Source organism: Phyllostomus discolor, chromosome 10, assembly GCF_004126475.2.
Source record: "Phyllostomus discolor isolate MPI-MPIP mPhyDis1 chromosome 10, mPhyDis1.pri.v3, whole genome shotgun sequence".
Classification (NCBI taxonomy): domain Eukaryota; kingdom Metazoa; phylum Chordata; class Mammalia; order Chiroptera; family Phyllostomidae; genus Phyllostomus; species Phyllostomus discolor.
Window position 1 is genome coordinate 76,972,137 of NC_040912.2, and position 18,016 is coordinate 76,990,152.

The window sequence follows — 18,016 nt, forward strand, 5'->3', positions numbered from 1 at the left end:
CCCGAGATTAGATTGTTGTTGTTGAGCTTCGTGTAAGTGCAACAATGAAGCACATATTCCTCATGTCTGACATCTCCCCTCAGCACAGGTTTCTGAGGCTCAGCCACGCCCCCCGTGCGTCAGTGAGTACTCTCTTCCTCTTTGTTGCTGCGTAGCTTTCCCCTGCGTGGCTGCACGTTGTATCCATCCTCCCATTAAGCGTCTGGGTTAGTTTCAGACTTGGGATATCATGAATGAAGCCACTGTAAATACAGCATTTTATATGTGAATTACATGCCAATACTTGTATGTAAGTCATTTTGTGAAGACAGATTTTTGTTTATCTTGGGAGAGTACTTAGGGATGGGATTTCGGGGCCCTGTGACAGGTGGAGATTAAATTTTATAAGAAATTGCTGAAACTTCTCCCAGAGAGGCTGCAGCGTTTTGTACTTCCACCAGCGATTAGTGAATGAGAGAGCTGGTTGTTTCTCATGCTCGCCAGCGTCCTGATGGCGTGAAGTGACGTCTTCTTGTGGCTTCAGTTCACATGTCCCGAGTACCAGTGATGCCGAGTGCCTTCTCGTGGGCTTTCTAGCCATTTCTGTATCTTCTTTTGCGAAGGTCCTTCCAAATAGCGCATTTATTTTTATTTGGATTCTTTGTCTTTTATTACTGAGTTCTTTATAAATGCAGGATACAAGTCCTATGTTTTCCCCCTGTCTGGGGTCTGTCTTCACTGTCTTTTTAAAGAAAACTTCTGTGTTGCAATACTTTTACAGTTACGAAAGAGTTGCACAAACAGCAGAGTTCCTGAAACCCTTCACTTGGCTTCCTCTAGAGTTAGTGTATTGTCCACAAACTTGGAGGCTTGCAGCCAGATGGCTGTATGATCCCGTCTTACAGAATCTAAGAAACCCGACAGCCTGCCTTCACTGGGTCCCGCGTTCTCTGTCCCCTTTAGACCAGATCGGCAACATCTCTGCTGGTGCAATCCCGTCTCTCTTTCTGACTTCCAAGGAGATGGCGGACTGAACCCCAGAGTTGCACCCACGATCTCTGTAGCGAATGGTTTTCTGGTCACCCCCTTAAGTGTTCTTTTCAAAACAAACTTTCTCTCTTTTTTTTGTGCCATACGGACAGACTGAGGATTCTGCAAATCTCCAAATTCTGGTTCCTTCGTGTTTAACAATTTCTTCTTCAATTTGTCTCTCCTCTTATTTCTCTATAAAAGCCAGCGATTTTCGGCTGGTGTCCTGCAAGAACTTGGAAAACACGCGATACCTGACTGACCGGTCAGGGGCACTGCCCTGTTTTCCCTCTGACTGTCGAGTAAGAGGAGGACAGTGGTCAGCACTACAAACCAACACCTTCCGCAGGCCTCAGGTGGGAGAGCAGAAACACACCTTTCGGGTGGGCCCTGTTAGCATGTCACTGTGCTCTGTGCACTGATTATGGCCAGTTAGATGTTCTAGAATCTTCCTTACTCTGTTGTCCATTTGACCTGTGTCTTCTGTTGGACTAAAAATGATGTCTTGTAGTTTTCTTCTCGTCTATCCTTAAGTTTCTGATTGATAAAGGTGGTTTCTTTGTTATTTGTATCACATATAGTCACAACTGATGTGTTATCATTGCGAATTGTGGCTCTCGCATTATCGAGCATTCTGCCGTCTCATTTAACGCTTTCAGCCCCAGTTCAGTGTTTCCAAATCCTGATCACCACCTCTGTTTTCTGACAGCTTCCTTTGCCTGCTGTGTTCTCTCACCTCTCGACTGCATTCGTCCTGATCCCTTTGCTGTAGGTGCACCTCCCGCCTACAGCACGGAGGGGTTTTGCCTTGCGGGTCAACCTGAAAGTCTTTTTCTTCTCCTGGGTGTGTTTCCACCTGCAGGTGCTCAAATGAGTGCCAGGTTTGGTTTAATAGCTCTACTTTAACGTTGTATTTACTGTGTATTCTCTTTTATTCCATATGTTCCTTTCTCTGTGTGGTATATGTTCTTTGCTCATTTAAACTTTTCTTCCTGGAACAATTTGAAAACTTGTTCTGGCGCTTAACTTCCAATCTTCACATGTTACTCTCCTTGTGCGCATGTCTGTGTCCACTGGTCCCCTTTCACAGGACACTGGCCGCATTGCACTGGGACCCACCCTACCCTAGCAGACTTCACCTTAACCAGGTATATCGGCAATGACCCTATTTCCAAACAAGGTCACCTTCTGAGGTACGGGGGCTTAGGGCTTCAGCATATGGGTTTGGGGAAGACAACGCAGAACAAGTCCCATCTGTGTACGGCATCTGCTGCGGTGCCTCGAATCCTGCCCTCTGATCCTTCAGGGTGGTGAAATCGTGGGTTTCCATCCAAGCATCAGTTACTTGTGGAGGAGGGTTGTGGGCTGCCGCCAGGCTAAAAGCCATCAAAATGGAACATTTACCCAGTACTGGTCTCTTCTGTCAGTCCCCTCCAATTTCTGCTTCCTCCTGTGGCTGCTTTTCTATTTCGATGGGAATTTATGGTAGTTGTATCCTGGAGGGTTGGTCCAGAAGAGCTTTTCCACCATTTACTGCAAAGCTCTCATTTTAGATCGCCCTGGTTTCCTTTGTGGGTTTTTTTTCCCCAGGCAGGGGGATTTATGTTCTGAGTTTTCAATTTTCGATTTCAGGTGTTTTTCATATCTGCAAATGTTCAAGTATATTTATTTCAGATTGGCTATTGTGCTTCCATTTCCCTCTGCTTCATTTCTGGGAGGACTTTTTATCGAATGAAGTGCTTTTATTTTTGTGTTCCTTTTATATATATTGGTTTTATTTGGATGCTGTCTGCAGCTTCCCATTCATTTGGAAATGTCCTGTTTTTTCTTGGACTGGCAATAACAGGAATTTAGACAGCTTGCCATAGTTCATGGTTCAAGTGCGCCCTCTCCTGTTTATTTGGGGAACTGTAGTTTTTAAAAATAATTACATAGGAGAGAGGGTTGGTATCTTTGATTTTCTTCTACTGATTATTACTTTTATTTTTTACAAATATGCTTAACTTCCTGGGGTTCTAATAATGCTTTTTATGTCTGTGATGGTTTCAAGGGTGTGTTGACTTGGAGAATATTCAATGAGCTGAACACGTGTGTGTGTTTATATATGCACATTGTACTTCAATAAAAGCCTAAAAATACCCTGAAGCCTATAATTCTCTAATGACTGTCAAGAATAAAATGGTATTAAACTTGAGAAAATGATCTTCTACCTTCTACTTTTGTTATGACCTATCTACTATTTTTACCCATTTATTACTCTAAAAATTATACTTTGTACATACACCTTAGAAGTGTATTTGTATAAATACACCTGATGGTGTCTTACAGCCACTTGCTTTCAAATCATGTGCTGCTCACTGCCAGCCTTTCCAGGCCATGTCTTTATCACTCATGAATTCTTTGCCCCGACTCACCCGGCAGGTGGCTGAAGAACATCACCAAATAACTTTTAGTGGAAAATCGTCCCAATCAAGGAGCACTCCCACAGGGTTTTCCCATCAAAACTAGCACAAACTTGCACATCTAAGAATGTCTGTCTGTCCCTTCAAAGAAAAAGGAAATTTGCCAGATCACAAACATATACCCTCAAAACTCATTAGACCACGCTTCCGGATTTCCCAGCATCCCGTGCTGTGGCGGGAGAGGCAGCCAGCCGCTTCTGTAAAATCTCACTGAGTTTTTGTTGCGGGTGCATAGAAGTGAAATTGGCATTTTCATGATGATCTCTTATCGAGCGCCCTTGTTAGTGCATTGATTAATGATAGTTGTTTATCTATTGATTCTTTTGAATTTTCTACATGTACTAATTCTATCATCTCTGAATTTTTTAAAAAAATTAATAAATTTTATCTGCTGCTCTCTGCCAGGACCCTAGCCCCCTGGTTCACTGTGAAACAGAAAATGCCCCCAAGGGAAAAGCCGGGGAAATGGGACGTGCACCTCCCGGGATGTCTCGACTCGGCCATCACAGCCCCTCAAACCCTGCCCGAGTTACACGCTCTCCAGGTAGTTTCAACAGTGTTTCATTGTGTGTCGTGCGTCTTTCTCCCTTGTTTTCGGGAGGAGGATTCATCTGATACCAGCTCTTCCACCGTGGCTGGGGCCGGAGGTGGTGGTCAACTTTCCTGTCCACTTAATGGTTATAGGGTTCATTATTCACCCTGAAATCTTAGTGTTAACCAAGAACTGTATAGGGTTTACTGCTTTCCATAATTCATTGCTTCATGAGAATCCTTTGGCTGTGCTGTTTGGAGTTTTTATTTAGTTCCATCAGCTATTATCCCACTTATTTTGTTCCTAAGTCCATGCAAACAGCCACAGCTCGTTCCTGGTCGCACATTACAACCCACATCTCCCTGCCCTTGCCATCCGGGGCCGAGGGTCTCTCCTCTGGTGAAGAGACAGCCCTCCCTGTGAGACAAACTCTGAATCCGCCGCGTGGTCCCTCCTCCCTGCCTCCCAGGTCACACGGCAAACCAGCACGCTCCGGTCTCTCTCGGCGAAGAAACGAGGTCTGCCTTCACCACCCGTCTGCTCCAAGCTCTAGTCCGTGCAGAGTGAAACTAATCGTGAAAATCCCCTTCCTCCTCCTTCATTGTCTTCCGTTTCCTTCTCAACTCTCTGGGCCGGGGGGGGGGGGGGGGGGGGGGGGGGGGGGGGAGCCCCGCCCCGCCCCCCAGCACTCCCTTTGGACTTGGCTGGTCAAAGCTGTTGATGGATCCCCTCCATTCCCCCCGATTCCGTGACTGCCTCGGTCTTTCCTTCAGCCCCTCAGCCGCTTTCAGGACACGTCTTCTTCTTTCGGCCTCTCTGGTCACTCACGTGCCTGGGTTTCCTCCCACCCACACGTCTTTTTTCCGTCTGTATTTTCTCTGGATGATCTAATCTAGTTCTTTGAATTAAATATAGTTTTGTGCCAGTGACGCCCAAATGCACACGCCTTCAGCTCCGGGTGCTCCTGCTGGGGCTGCGCATCTAGTGGTTTATGGAACACGCACAGACACCTGAAGCCGACACAGAAAAAATTAGCTACGCGCCCTCTCTTCACACCTGTTACTTCTTCCTCTGCCCCCGTGCAAGTAGAGGGCGCCACTGTATTTTCAGTTGTTTGGCCAAACCCCCAAGGATCAGCCCCCATCCCTCTCTTTCCTCCCACCCATTTCCCACCCTCGGTAAGTCCTACGGCGGCGGGGTGTCCGCCCTGCGGCCCTCGGGCCCCACGCAGCCCACGAGGGCTGTGAATGCGGAGCAACACACAATTGTAAATTTACTTCAAACATTATACAATTTTTTGGCGACTACGTGTCACAGTGTATTTAATGTGTGGCCTAAGACAACTCCTCTTCTTCCGGTGTGGCCCAGAGACGCCGAAAGGCTGGACACCCCTGTCCTACAGGCGCACCGACCGCAGGCACCCCAGAAAATCCCACTTCCCTCCTTCTGCCTGTAGTCGGCACTGTTGTTCGCGACAGGGTCCTCTCTCCGTGAGCAGCTCTCTAACTGGGCCCTGGGGTCTGGCGCTCGCCCTCCGCAGCACACCCTCCGCCCAGCACCAGGAATCATACCAATGAAACAGTACCCACAGCATGCCCACGGCTGCCTTGCAGCGAGCTCGGAGCCCTGCGCCACGTTCTGCAGTCGGGACACGCTCCAGGTGCCCGACCACAGGAGCCGGAAAGCGTGGTCCTACTGTGAGGGCGGGTAACGAATCACCACGCTCATCATGCTGATTCGTTTACACCACGTGTTCCTAGTTATGAAACAAGTGTAAAGAAGGGGGGTGATGTGAGACATTCCTCCTTTTTACCCCCTTTTTAAACAGGACAGTAGACATTCATCCATGAACAAAGGTGCCTTTGTGGGAGTGGTGGGTCCGGCACCACGCAGCAGAGCACCCAGGAGGGTCACGCCTACCTGTGCGCCCAGTAGGAGGCAGGCAGACCTGGGCGTGGGCGGCCGAGCCAGGGGAGCTGGGGCGCCGCCCAGACTTCCCTCCCGCTGTGATTGGAGGGGGAAATAACTGGACAGTGCTGACCGGGGCAGATGTCCACGCATGAGAGAGAATTTGCAGAAGTTCCGCCCTCCTGAGGGGAGATCACAGCAGGCCATTCTAGGGAAATAAATTTTAAAAAGTTTTGTAGCAACAGAAGGTGGCGGCAAGAGAGAGCTTCCCAGCTCTACCACCCTCCCTGCAAGCACACACTGCACCCGGCTGACCCAGCCAACGATGGCAACCCCTCCCCCAGGGGAAATGAGCAGGGGGTACCAGGCTACAGCAGGCGTGGGGGACAAACCTGTTTCTCTGCAGTGGCACCCAGAGTCCTGAGATGGGACCTCCACGACTGGGAGCAGATCCGGGAAGAGGCAGAGAGGGGACATAGCAGGAAGTCCAGACAGGAGCCTCTAAGAGCACCACAGGGACCTGCCTGCCAGATTCATGGGCTCCCCCAGAGCTCCAAGGGCTAAACCCACCCCTCCCCTGACTCTTCTGAGGCTCCTGTGTGCACCCCAGCAGGCAGAGACGAAGGCAAGCTCCTGTACACTCAGAGGCCGAAGCCCGTGGGCAGGGGGAACCACAGACTGGAGCCTAGCCCTGCTCTCTGAAAAGGTTCCCAGGAGCCAGCCTGGTGCCTGGGGAGAACCTGAGAAGACGTAGAAGGTTTAGAACCCTGCCACACGGGGGCGCCAGAGAGTGGAGCAGGTGTGCCCATGCAGAGGCAGATGAAACCCCAGAACCACGACCAGCCAACACAACGCCACCGCTGAAAGCAACGAGCAAATGTTAGTGAACTCGACAGTGGTAATTGTATTGCAATATATAAATATCAAATCAACATGTGTACCTTAAATGTTCATGTTTTATGTCAAATATATGTCAATAAAAGGATGAACATTACGTACATGTAGTAAAGTATGAGAGATACATTAAAAAAAATCTTTGTGTATCCATCACCCAGGTTAAGCAATAAAATAATTCCAAGACTTTGGAGTCTCTCCTTCATATGTTCTTCCCTCCCCGAGGAGCTGGCCACCATCCTAACTTTTGGGTTGGTAACACCCGTGCTTTTGTTTATAGTGTTACCATGTACACTTGCATCCTTGTTTAGTTTTGACTTACATAGATGACCAGGTATATTTGGATTGGCTTCTTTCAATACATGTGGCATCTGTAAGGTTTATCTATATTGATGGATGTAGCTGTTATGTAAATGCGTCCATTTTAATGTTGAAGTATCTTTGTGTTGTTTCTAAGTGTGGGCTTTTACAAACAGTGTTTCTATGAATCTTCTAGTGCCTGTCTTGTGGGTGTGAAGCTGCTGACTCACGGGACACATGCGTGTTCGCCTCCACTAGAGAACACCGAGTGGTTTCTGAAAGTGGCTGTGAGTTGCACTCCCAACAGTAAGCGCCCCAGCTGTCCCAGGCCTTTCCCAGCATGTGGCCTCGGTGCATGCCGTTGTTCCTGCCAGTCTGGTGGGTGTCTGCTGCCCTCAGCTTGGTTCTGCTCTGGTACCTCACGAGGCTGATTCCCTGACACGGTTCTGTGTTTATTTCTTTAGTCAGGATGATCGGCACATGCTTGCTGCCAAGCACAATTATTAAAAGGGCCCCCTTTCACCCCATTCTCACTGGAGTTCCTCTTCTAACACGGACACTGCCTTCCCACTTTTAGGGGTCAGGAGGGTACACGGGTGCTCACGCAGCCCTGGGGGGAGGGGAAGACACTGGGCGTAGGTACAGAGGATGGAGGGAAAACAGATGGGAAGGAGATTGAAGACAGTAACTCTGATTACTCAGTGTGGCTCTTGGTGACCCTTCTTCCAAAGGGGAAAAGCAGATGGACTTGATGGAGGGAATCCAGCAGTCAAAGCAGAAGGATTTCTTTACTTGTTTCCCAGAAAGGACTCAGGGTCACAGTTATCACCCGGAAGCTGGTCACAGTGTCTACCGCAGCCACTCACTCCCCTCTCGGCCTCCGCAACGACCCTTCAAAAACTGGCGCGTGAAGCCAAACAGTGCTTTTCTTGCCTTGAGATCATTTTGTGAATTCTTCTACTCTTTGTATTTTTTGAAAAATTATTTTATTGTCGTTCAATTACAGTTGTCTGCATTTTCCCTCCACTGCTCCCCCGCCACCTCCCTCCCTTGCCCTTGTTTCCAGACCCCACCCCCTTGGTTTTGTCAGTGTGTCCTTTATAGCAGTTCTTGGAAACCCTCCCCCCCGCCCCCTCCCCCCACCTCTGGCTATTGTTAGATTGTTCTTAACTTCAATGTCTCTGGCTATATTTTGTTTGCTTTTTTTCTTTTGTTGATTATGTTCCAGTTAAAGGTGAAGTCATATGGTATTTATCCCTCACTGCCTGGACAAGGATGCCCGCTCTCACCACTCCTATTCAACACAGTATTAGAAGTCCTAGCCACAGCAATCAGACAAGAAAAAGAAGTGAAAGGCATCCAAATTGGAAAGGAGGAAGTAAAATTGTCACTGTTTGCAGATGACATGATAGTGTACATAGAAAATCCTATAGACTCCACCAAAAACAGCCCAACTTAATAAATGAATTTGGCAAAACAGCAGGATACACAGTCAAGATTCAGAAATCAAAGGCATTTTTGTACAGCAACAATGAAAGTAGCAGAAACAGAAATCAGGAAAAAAATCTCCTACTCTTCGAAAGACTCAGCTATAATGGCACTTACTGAACCACTCCCATACTCAAAAAATGCTTAATTCCACCCCCAAATGGAAATCAAGAGGCAACATCTTTGTTGTAATTTATATTGGGGGCACTTTGCATTTGTTAAAATGACTCACATTTATAATGGTTCTAGTCTTTTTCCTCGAAGAAACCCTGAGCAAGCATCGTCCCCCAGCCACGGAGATGAGAGAGAGGCACCCCATCAAGGCTCAGTGGTGCCCCATCACTGAGGAGGGGAAGCAGAGCTGTTCCCCCAGAGCTTCGGAGTTCCTGGCTCGGCCCCGGGTATTTCCCAGCAGGCTGATGGGGCACACGCACACGTGTGCACACTCATGCTGGGGACCAAACACCAAACGAGTTTCCTGCTCAATATTCCTCTGCCAGCACGTCAGCTATGGGATATTTCTACATTCCAAGTTCATCTCACTTGTAATCACTCGAACAGAAATTCTTCCCAGACAAGTTTGATGAGTGTTATTCTCTCCTGTTCAGAAAGCTCCCTAACAGCTGGAGGGATTTTTCTTCCAAATCCACCAAAAATTGAATTTCTTTTTAAACAAGCTTTAGCTCTGTTCCATGAGTCACACATGTCCACTGGACAAAGGTTTGTCTGACGCACATTTGGCAAAAACAAGTAACAGTGCAAACACACTCTCACCCACCGCTGCCCAGGTCGGACCCCGCTGGGCAGGCGAGCTGTGGCTAGGTTTTCAGGAGCTCCCACCCTTCTCATTGGCCCCACCCAGCTCTTCGGGTCGCTAATAATTTAAATATGAAGCAGCCAGTAGCCAGAGAATCGTCAAGTTCATTCATATGGAGCCCTTTTCTCCAAACTGTATGTTGGGAGACACATGGGTCAGTGCACTAGGAAGCCCACGTGGCTGTGTTGCCCGATACGGTAGCCACTAGCCACGTGTGACTACTGACACTTTAATCACCTACAACCTAAAGTCCAGTGGCTAATATCATAGCAACAGTTCAAGTGCTGAGCAGCCACATGAGGCTGGATGGGCAGATGGAAAACATTCCCCTCGCTGCAGACGTCCTGCTGGACACCGCTCGGTGCCACGGGGAACAAGACTTCTCAGATTGTCCTGGCGTCTGCCTGCCGGGCCCCCTCGGGCTCTGTTTCATCAAAGACCAGCCCCTCGCTGGTCCTGCGCCAGGACACTCAGGCCCCAGGGGCCTCTGGTTTGTCTCCACATTCCGCCCACCTCCACAGGACACCTCTTCCAACTGAGAGCTTCAACAGGCATTCCAGGAGGAAAGCTTCAGGGCGTTGACTTTTTGGGCAAGGTGACAAGCAAGCCAGTCATGGGCACAACCTACAGAGTTCTGTTGGTTTTACACAACGCTTGACCCGTCGGGCCACCCGGCTCCCTTCTGTCAGGTGGTCGCACACGCAAGTGCTCCTGGCCCTGGGCCAGCGTGGGACCAACGCCACCACGCCCCTGCCCTCTAGGTCCTCCTGGCTCCCCGCTGTTCCCCGTTCCATGGCCGCCGACGTCCTGGGCGCTTTCCCGTCTCCCCTCTTTGTTTTTCCTCCCAGCGAAATCCTCCGCACCTGAGGCCGACTTCTCGCTGGATTAGCAGCTCCAGGAATATACTTAACCGAGCAGGAAGAAAACTTGCCATTTCCAGAAAAAAGAAGTGAGGCGGTAAATGGCAGGGCCGAGCAAGATTAGGCAGGATCGAAAGGCAATGGCAGGATGCTCATAACAAAGACAGTTTCAAAATTATAGCCCCGGCCGTTCCTTCTATTGGCATTCACTGGCAGGCAGTGCGCCGTGGGTGTAGATTGCGAGGCGTCTGGATGAATGATCTGTCTTCGTGCCTCCCGGCGCTCTGCTGACATCCCGCAAAGCTCAATGTCATCCTTAAAACAGGAACGAACAGCTCGCCCACGGGTTAATTTGCAAGTATTTGACCAGCTCTTCCATGCACAGATTTAGAACTAAGTAAATATTTAGTTTGCATAGAACAATTGCAGGGACAGGGAGTTAATCACAAGAATATCAGTCCTTCGTCGCTATATTAAGATTCTCCAGAGAATCAGCAGCCGATAGGCTGTGCATATGTGTGGGGGCATTTATTCTAAGGGGTGGGCTCATGCAACTGTGAGGGCTGGCGTGTCTGCTCTCTGCAGGGAAGGCAGGCAGAAAATTCTAGCGGGAGGGCAGAGACCTGATGGAGCCATGTAGAGTTCAAAGACAGTTGGAGTCAGACTGTTTTCTTCTTTGGGGGAGCTCAGTCTTTCTTTCTCTTATAAGGGTTCATCCGCCGATAGGGTGAGGCCCACCCACGTTACAGAGGGCCGTCTGCTTTCCTTAAAGGCTGCTGATTTAATGCGAGTCACGTCTAAAACATGCCTTCGCAGCGACATCCAGACTGATGTTTGATCAAACCACCAGGCACCACAGCCCAGCCAAGTGGCCACAAAATATTAATTAGCAGAGACACTGAACGCCAGTTAACACAATGTACTTGCTGGGCTGCCATAATGCAGATGACACACAGGAAGGCTCAAACAACTGGGACTTGTGTCTTCACAATTCCAGGGGGCCGGACGCCTGAGATCAAGGTGTTGGCTAGGCACGTAGGTGGCTGTCCTCCCTCCATGTGTGTGTGCCCTAATCTCTTCTTATAAGGACATCGGTCATATTGGATGAGGGCCACCCCAATGGCCTCGTTTCAACTTAATTGGCTCTTTAAAGCCTCCATCTCCAAGGGTCACATTCTGGGGTACTGGGGGCACATATTTTTCCATATGGGGGGGCACAGTTGAGCCCGTCCCAGAGGAAACCATGAGGCCGTGCAGGCACGGTGCGGCCCTGCCTGGTGCTGAGAAACGCTGAGTTCGGGCTGGGCACTTGCAAGCGCCCTGGGGTGGATCTGGAAGCAGGTAATCCATCCATATAAATGGAATCATACAATATATGGCCTTCTGTGTGTCTGATTTTCTTAGCACGCTGTTGTCAAAGTTCATCCACGCTGTGGTATGCTACAGCTCTTCATTTCTCTTTTATGGCTAGAAAACACTCCGTTGTTTGGATGCACCGGTTTTGTGTCCTTTTATCGGAAGGGGCACGGGCTGCTTCCCCGCCTTGGCTCTGGGAGCAGTGCTGCTGTGCGTACGCACGTGCAGTCTTTTTTGAGGGCGTGTGCTCTCACCTCTCAGGCTGCAGACTGGAGTTTCTGGGCCATGCGGTCACGTTACGTTTAACTTGGTGAGGAATGGCCAAACTACTGTCCAAAGTGGCCGCACCATTTTACATTGCCACCAACAATTTTCCAGGGTTCCGAGTTCTCTCCATTCACACTGACACTTATCATCCATCTTTTTTGATTCCAGCCATCCTAGGGGGTGGCCCTTTTTATCTTAAAATATAAACAGCAGCGATAAGTAGAGAATAACTTGCCACTGATGACTGACAAAAATTAACATTGTTCTTTTGTGGCTTTTGATACTTTCAGATAAAAACAGAACCTGACAGACAGCGAGTCCACCATGCTCTCCTGCCCACCACACCTGTGACGTGGGCCCCTTCTCCACCACCATTATCGAAAATCTGGCACTTATTCTTCTAGACTACATTTTATAATTATTGATAAATGTTATAAATATTAACTTTTGTGTTTTAAGCTTTAAATACATGCCACCATAATGTTATCATTCTGCATCTTGCCTTTTACAATAAATAGTGGTTCTGCCCTGGCCGGGTGGTTCGGTTGGTGGGTTGCCGTCCCATATGTTAAAAGGCTGTGGATTCCATCCCTGGTCTGGGCGGGTACAGAGGCAACCGATCAACATCTGTCTCTCACATTAATGTTTCTCTCTCTTTCTCTCTCTCTAAAATTGATAAACATATCCTCAGGTGAGGATTTTAAAAAAGTAAAATAAATGCTGTTTTTTAAAAAAATCTGCCCTATGATGTGCTGACAAATATTTACCTGGCAGCTCTCGCTGGGGGTGGGGAGAAGGGAAACCTCCTGATCTGTGATCTATGGCTCTGATTTACACACCACAAACACTTCTCACACGGCCGATCTCAACCAGCGGGAGAACCCCTGGAAGGCGAGCAGTCAGCTTTCGTTGGCCGCCGCAGAGCACTAAGTCCGTGCGTCCTGACGTGCGGAGCTGGGTTTCGCTGCTGTTCTGAGACTGTATCTCAACGCTGTATGCACGCACCTACTGATGGGCACCTGGATTATCTCTAGGTTTGCACTGTCCCAAAAAGGCGCCCCAGCCGTGTTCCTCTGCATGTCTCCTGGGCACGTGTGCAAGACGCTCTGAGCCACTGGGACATCCATCACCTCTACTGGACGTGGGCAACCGCTTCCCAAAGGAGCGGCGCCAGCTCACCCGCTCGGCAGCGGCATGTGAGAGGGCCCCTGGGGTTGTCCGGTACTGATTTTTGCCAATCTGAAGGGTATAATTCCATTGATTTTTAAATGCAGTCACCTTTCATCCTGAGATCCAGCAACTTTTTACCTGTAATTAGTTTTATGTATTTTTTTTTAACATGGATGCTGGTATTTATCTCCAGGTGATTGTAATGAATACAACAGACCACAGGTGGCAAACGCAAGTCCCATGGGCCAAATCCGGCCCTCCACCTTGTTTCTACCCGGCGGCAGCACTGAGTTCTCACTTAACCACTAGGGAGTAGTTACATTTATACAGTCCTACAATTACATTTGGCCCTTTGAAGGCAACCGCGACGTTGAAGTGGCCCCCGGTGCAAATGAGTTTGACACCCTGCAACAGATTTATTGCAGAGCTTCAAAGTCTAAACCCAAAATTAGGAAATGTGGCTACTTAGCCTCTCCCTGAATTTAAGAGAAATGTATTACTTTAATTTGAGGATTCTTGGCTTGAGAAGCCAAGATATGTGCCAGGTTGAATTGATTATTATTGCATTTGGCTGCAAGCAACCAAGAATCACATTAACAGAGGCTTAAACAAGTAGGGTGGATGTTTATTTCAAGCAATAAGAAGTCCTGGGATCGTAGAGAAGGCAAAAATGCTGCTCAGGATCCAATTTCCACCACATTTCTCTGTTATCCATAGCCTATAGGCTATTAACCTCATGCTTATCACCTCATGGTTGCAAAATGACTGTTCTAGCGCCAGGTTTCACATCAGCACCCAAGGCAGGAACAGTGTCTGTTTCAGGAACACATGAATTTCCCACATAAATCCCAGAAGACTTTTGTTAGCATCACTGACCACAATGTCACGGGGCCATCTTGTGTACTTGGTATTTTTAGTAGCAAATATATTTTCTCCCATCCTCTGAACAAAACTGGTATTCCGTTAGGATGGAACAACAGAAAGAGGGAGATACTTGCCATAAGAGCTATTGGAATGTGGACTTTATGTACATCATTTTTTACAGTAGCATCAAACTGGGTGAATGCTGGAACTTATCAGAAATTTCTACTATCCAAGAAAACATGAGACTGTGCCACCGAGCCCCACAGGGCACCTATTGCATTAGGCCCCCATGCCAAGACTAGGAGACATAGCAGATCTACCTGATGCACAGAAACACAGACAGACAGGCAGCAAAAATGGGGAGACGAGGAATTATGCTCCAGATGAAAGAACGGGGGAAATTCCCAGAAAAACAACCAAATGAAATGGAGGCAAGCCATCTACCAGATACAGAGTTCAAAACAATGGTTACAAGGATGCTCAAGGAACTTAGGAAAAGAATAGAGGAGCTCAGTGAGAATTTAAACAAAGAGTAAGCATTTAAAAAGTACAGAAAAACTATTTGAAAACAGTCATAAATGAAGAATACAGTCTCTGAAACGAAGAGCACAATGAAAGGAATAAACAGTAGGTTGGATGGAGCAGAGGATCAAATCAGTGGTTTGGAAGACAAGGTAGGAAAAAAACACCCAAGTAGAGCAGGGAAAAAAGGGCATTTTTAAAAATGAGAATAGTTTTAGGGGCCTCTGGGACACCATTAAGCATAACAACATCTGCATCACAGGGAAAGGAGGAGGGGAAGGAGGGGGCTGGGGGGAGGAGGAGAAGAGAGAGCAAGGGATCAAGAACCTATTTGAAGAAATGATGGCTGAAAACTTTCCTAACTTTGTGAATGAAAAAGACAAGTCCCAGAAGCACAGAGCTGCAAACAAGATGAGCTCAAAGAGGCCCACACCAAGACACATAATTAAAATGGCAAAATTTTAAAAACAAAGAAAATGTTAAAAGCAGCAAGAGAAAGACAGTTACCTACAAGGAAGCTCCCATAAGACTGTCAGCTGATTTCTCAACAGAAACATTGCAGGCTAGAAGGGATTGGCACAAAATATTCAAAGTGATAAAAAGTAAGGACCTACAACCAAGGCTACTCTACCCAGCCAGGCTAGCATTTAAAATTGAAGAAGAAATCTGAAGGAGCTCATTACCACCAAACTAGTATTACAGGAAACGTTAAAGGGACTTCCTTAAGTAGAAGAAAAAGAGGAACATAAATATGCATGATAAAATGGCCATAAATAGGTGCATATCAATAATCACTTTAAGTGTGAACGAATCAAATGCACGAATCAAAAAGACGGGCGTTGAAAGGACAAGAAAACAAGACCCATATATATGCTGTCTGTAAGAGATCAAAAGATACAGACTGAGAGTAAGGGGTCAAAAAAGATATTTAATGCAAATGGAAATGAGGACAAGCGGGAGCAGCCATACTCCTGACAACACCAGACAAGCAGACGGTAAAACAAAGGCGACATGGGCGCACGATGCGGTGTGCACAAGCTCTGTTGGGCTGTGTGCTCGGAACTTGTGTGGTTTGTGACCCAGCGTCCCCCCAATCAGTTCAGTTAAACAGCTATAACAGGAGACAAAGAAGGACATTACGTAATGATAAAGGGATCAATCCAACGATAGGAGGCAACCCTTGTGAACATTTACGCTCCCAACATAGAAGCACCTAAATGTGTGAAATAAATCTCGATGGACATAAAGGGAGAGACTGACAGAAACAGAGTCACAGCCGGGGACCTCAACACCCTGTTGACTTCAACGGACAGACCCTTCCAGCCAGAAGATCAACAGGCACACAGCAACCCAAAATGACACACGAGACCAAATGGATTTAATGGATGTTTCGGAGCATTTCACCCAAAGCGGCGGAATATACATCCTTTTCAAGGGCACGTGGGACATTTTCCACAACAGGCGCCACATCAGGCCACAAAACGAGCCTCAGTACACTTAAGACTGAAATCACACCGAGCACCTTCTCCCACTACAGTGGCACGAAACCAGAAGTCAACCACGAGATAAACTGGTGTGCATGCACGCACACACAAACACTCACGGGCAGAAAAGCATGGATAGAGTTGTCACATCTCATTGCTTCGTCACTGTTTTGTTCCATTTACACTACTCACTACACATCCAGGTCTCACTTTTGTCCCTTTTCACTAATTCAAAAAGAATTGAAAATGTTAGAATGAGCAAATACTCAACCAGGCAAGTGCTATCTCCCGAGGAGTTCTCCAGGCATGCCTGGGACCGAGAGCTACAGGCGTTTTCCTGAGCACTGGCTGCAGGGCACGAGAGAGGAGGCCCCGGGGCTCCCAGAAACCACCACGGCATTTACTGCTTCGTGTTTGTTGGATGAATCACCTTCAGGGTCTCCTGTCATTAAGGTAAGTCTGAGTCCTTTTTTCCGGGTGCCTTCCCGGGAAGATGAGCCCTGGGAAGGCTGTGAAAGAAGCAGGAAGGAGGCACTGGGATAGGAAGGGAGCACGTGCACTAGATTCCACAGCGGTCAGACCGGTCCATCAAGGAAGCACCTGGTGTGGGGACTTTCGAGGAGGATGAAAAGGGAGCATTTGAAGGACACCTTCCAAAAGCACCCAGGCACCCAATTAAAAGTAATTAAGGAAGAAACGGTGCTGGGCTGTAGCAGGTGAGCACTGACCTGTTCCCAGGAGTGGGGCAGAGGCTGTGCCTGCCGGGGGTCCCCACAGGGTCATGCGGGGAGGGGTGCATGCGTGTCCCTGGGATTTTGTAGTATTTGTGGCAGTTTCGGTTTCATGCATCCCCCAAGTGTACATCAGAGAAGTCGTCAGTCATCTGTTACCACGTGTTTCGCCGAACATTTTACACTCCCGGTGGGAGGGTTCTGCTTCTAACTTTGCTGGATTCTGAACTGTCTGGAGTAAGAAGACACCCCCTTGAACGGCGTGCTCTCTGGTCTAAGATGACACAGAGCGTGTGTGAAGCTCAGCTCACGCGCCTCTCCGGGAACCTGTGGATTATGGGCGTGAGGCGCACAGAGGAGCAGCACGGCCGCCTCGGCCGTGGCTGGGCTATGCACACTCTCTGTGCCTGCCCAGCTCCTGCCGGGGAGCTCGTGCCGGGGAGCCCGGGAGCACTTCTCGCCCGCACCAGCCGCCCGAGGACCCGACGGGGCAGTTCCCACCACATGCCTGACACAAGGGAAGCTCCAGAGGTGCCGGTTCCTTTCCCCACTTGCACCCTACGTTTGTCCGTCCTCGCCCAGGTTCAGCTTTTCCCTTAGACAAGCCAAGGGAGGGCCCAGGGGTGACTCTGCGACCAGCGGAGCTCCCTCCAGGGCCCTGAGGTCTGTCAGTCCCCTAGCTTCTTTGTCTTGTGGGGGCTCTCAGACACTTGGCTGAACACAGCTGAGGGGCACCGCGATGCTTTTCATCTCACGGATTAGCAGGCACCAAAGCCAACACGGGGAAAGCACTTCCTCCAAAGCAGAAGAGACACGTAACGGGGGTGGGGTAAGTTCAGACGGACCCATGGCTGCGGGCCCGGGGCCTGGGTCGGGCATCACCTCAAGACAGAGGGGCACCTTTCACAGCCTGGAGCTGGGGGTCTAGGGCTTTTGCTCCGGCTGGCCCGGGCACTGGCTTGAAGGCCATTAGAGTGGGGAAGGGGGTTTCTTTTTTAAAGAGACTGCTTCTTCGGAGCAGTTTTATGTTTACAGCACAGTCGAAAGGGAGATTCAGAGGCATCCCATGAAACCCCTGACCTCGCACCTGCACAGCCTCTCTTGTTGTCCACATGCACCACTGGAGTGGTGTATCTGTCCCCATTAAGGGACCTACACTGACACATCGTGATGGCACACAGTCCGCGGTTCACTCTTGCTCCTGGACATCCCGTCAGTTTGGACAAATGTGTAATGACACGCGTCCAGCATTACAATATCACAGAGTAATTTCACTGTCCTGAAACTCCCTCATGTTCTGCCTGTTCGTCCTTCCCTCCCCACTAGCTTTGATAGCCACTGATCTTTTTAGCG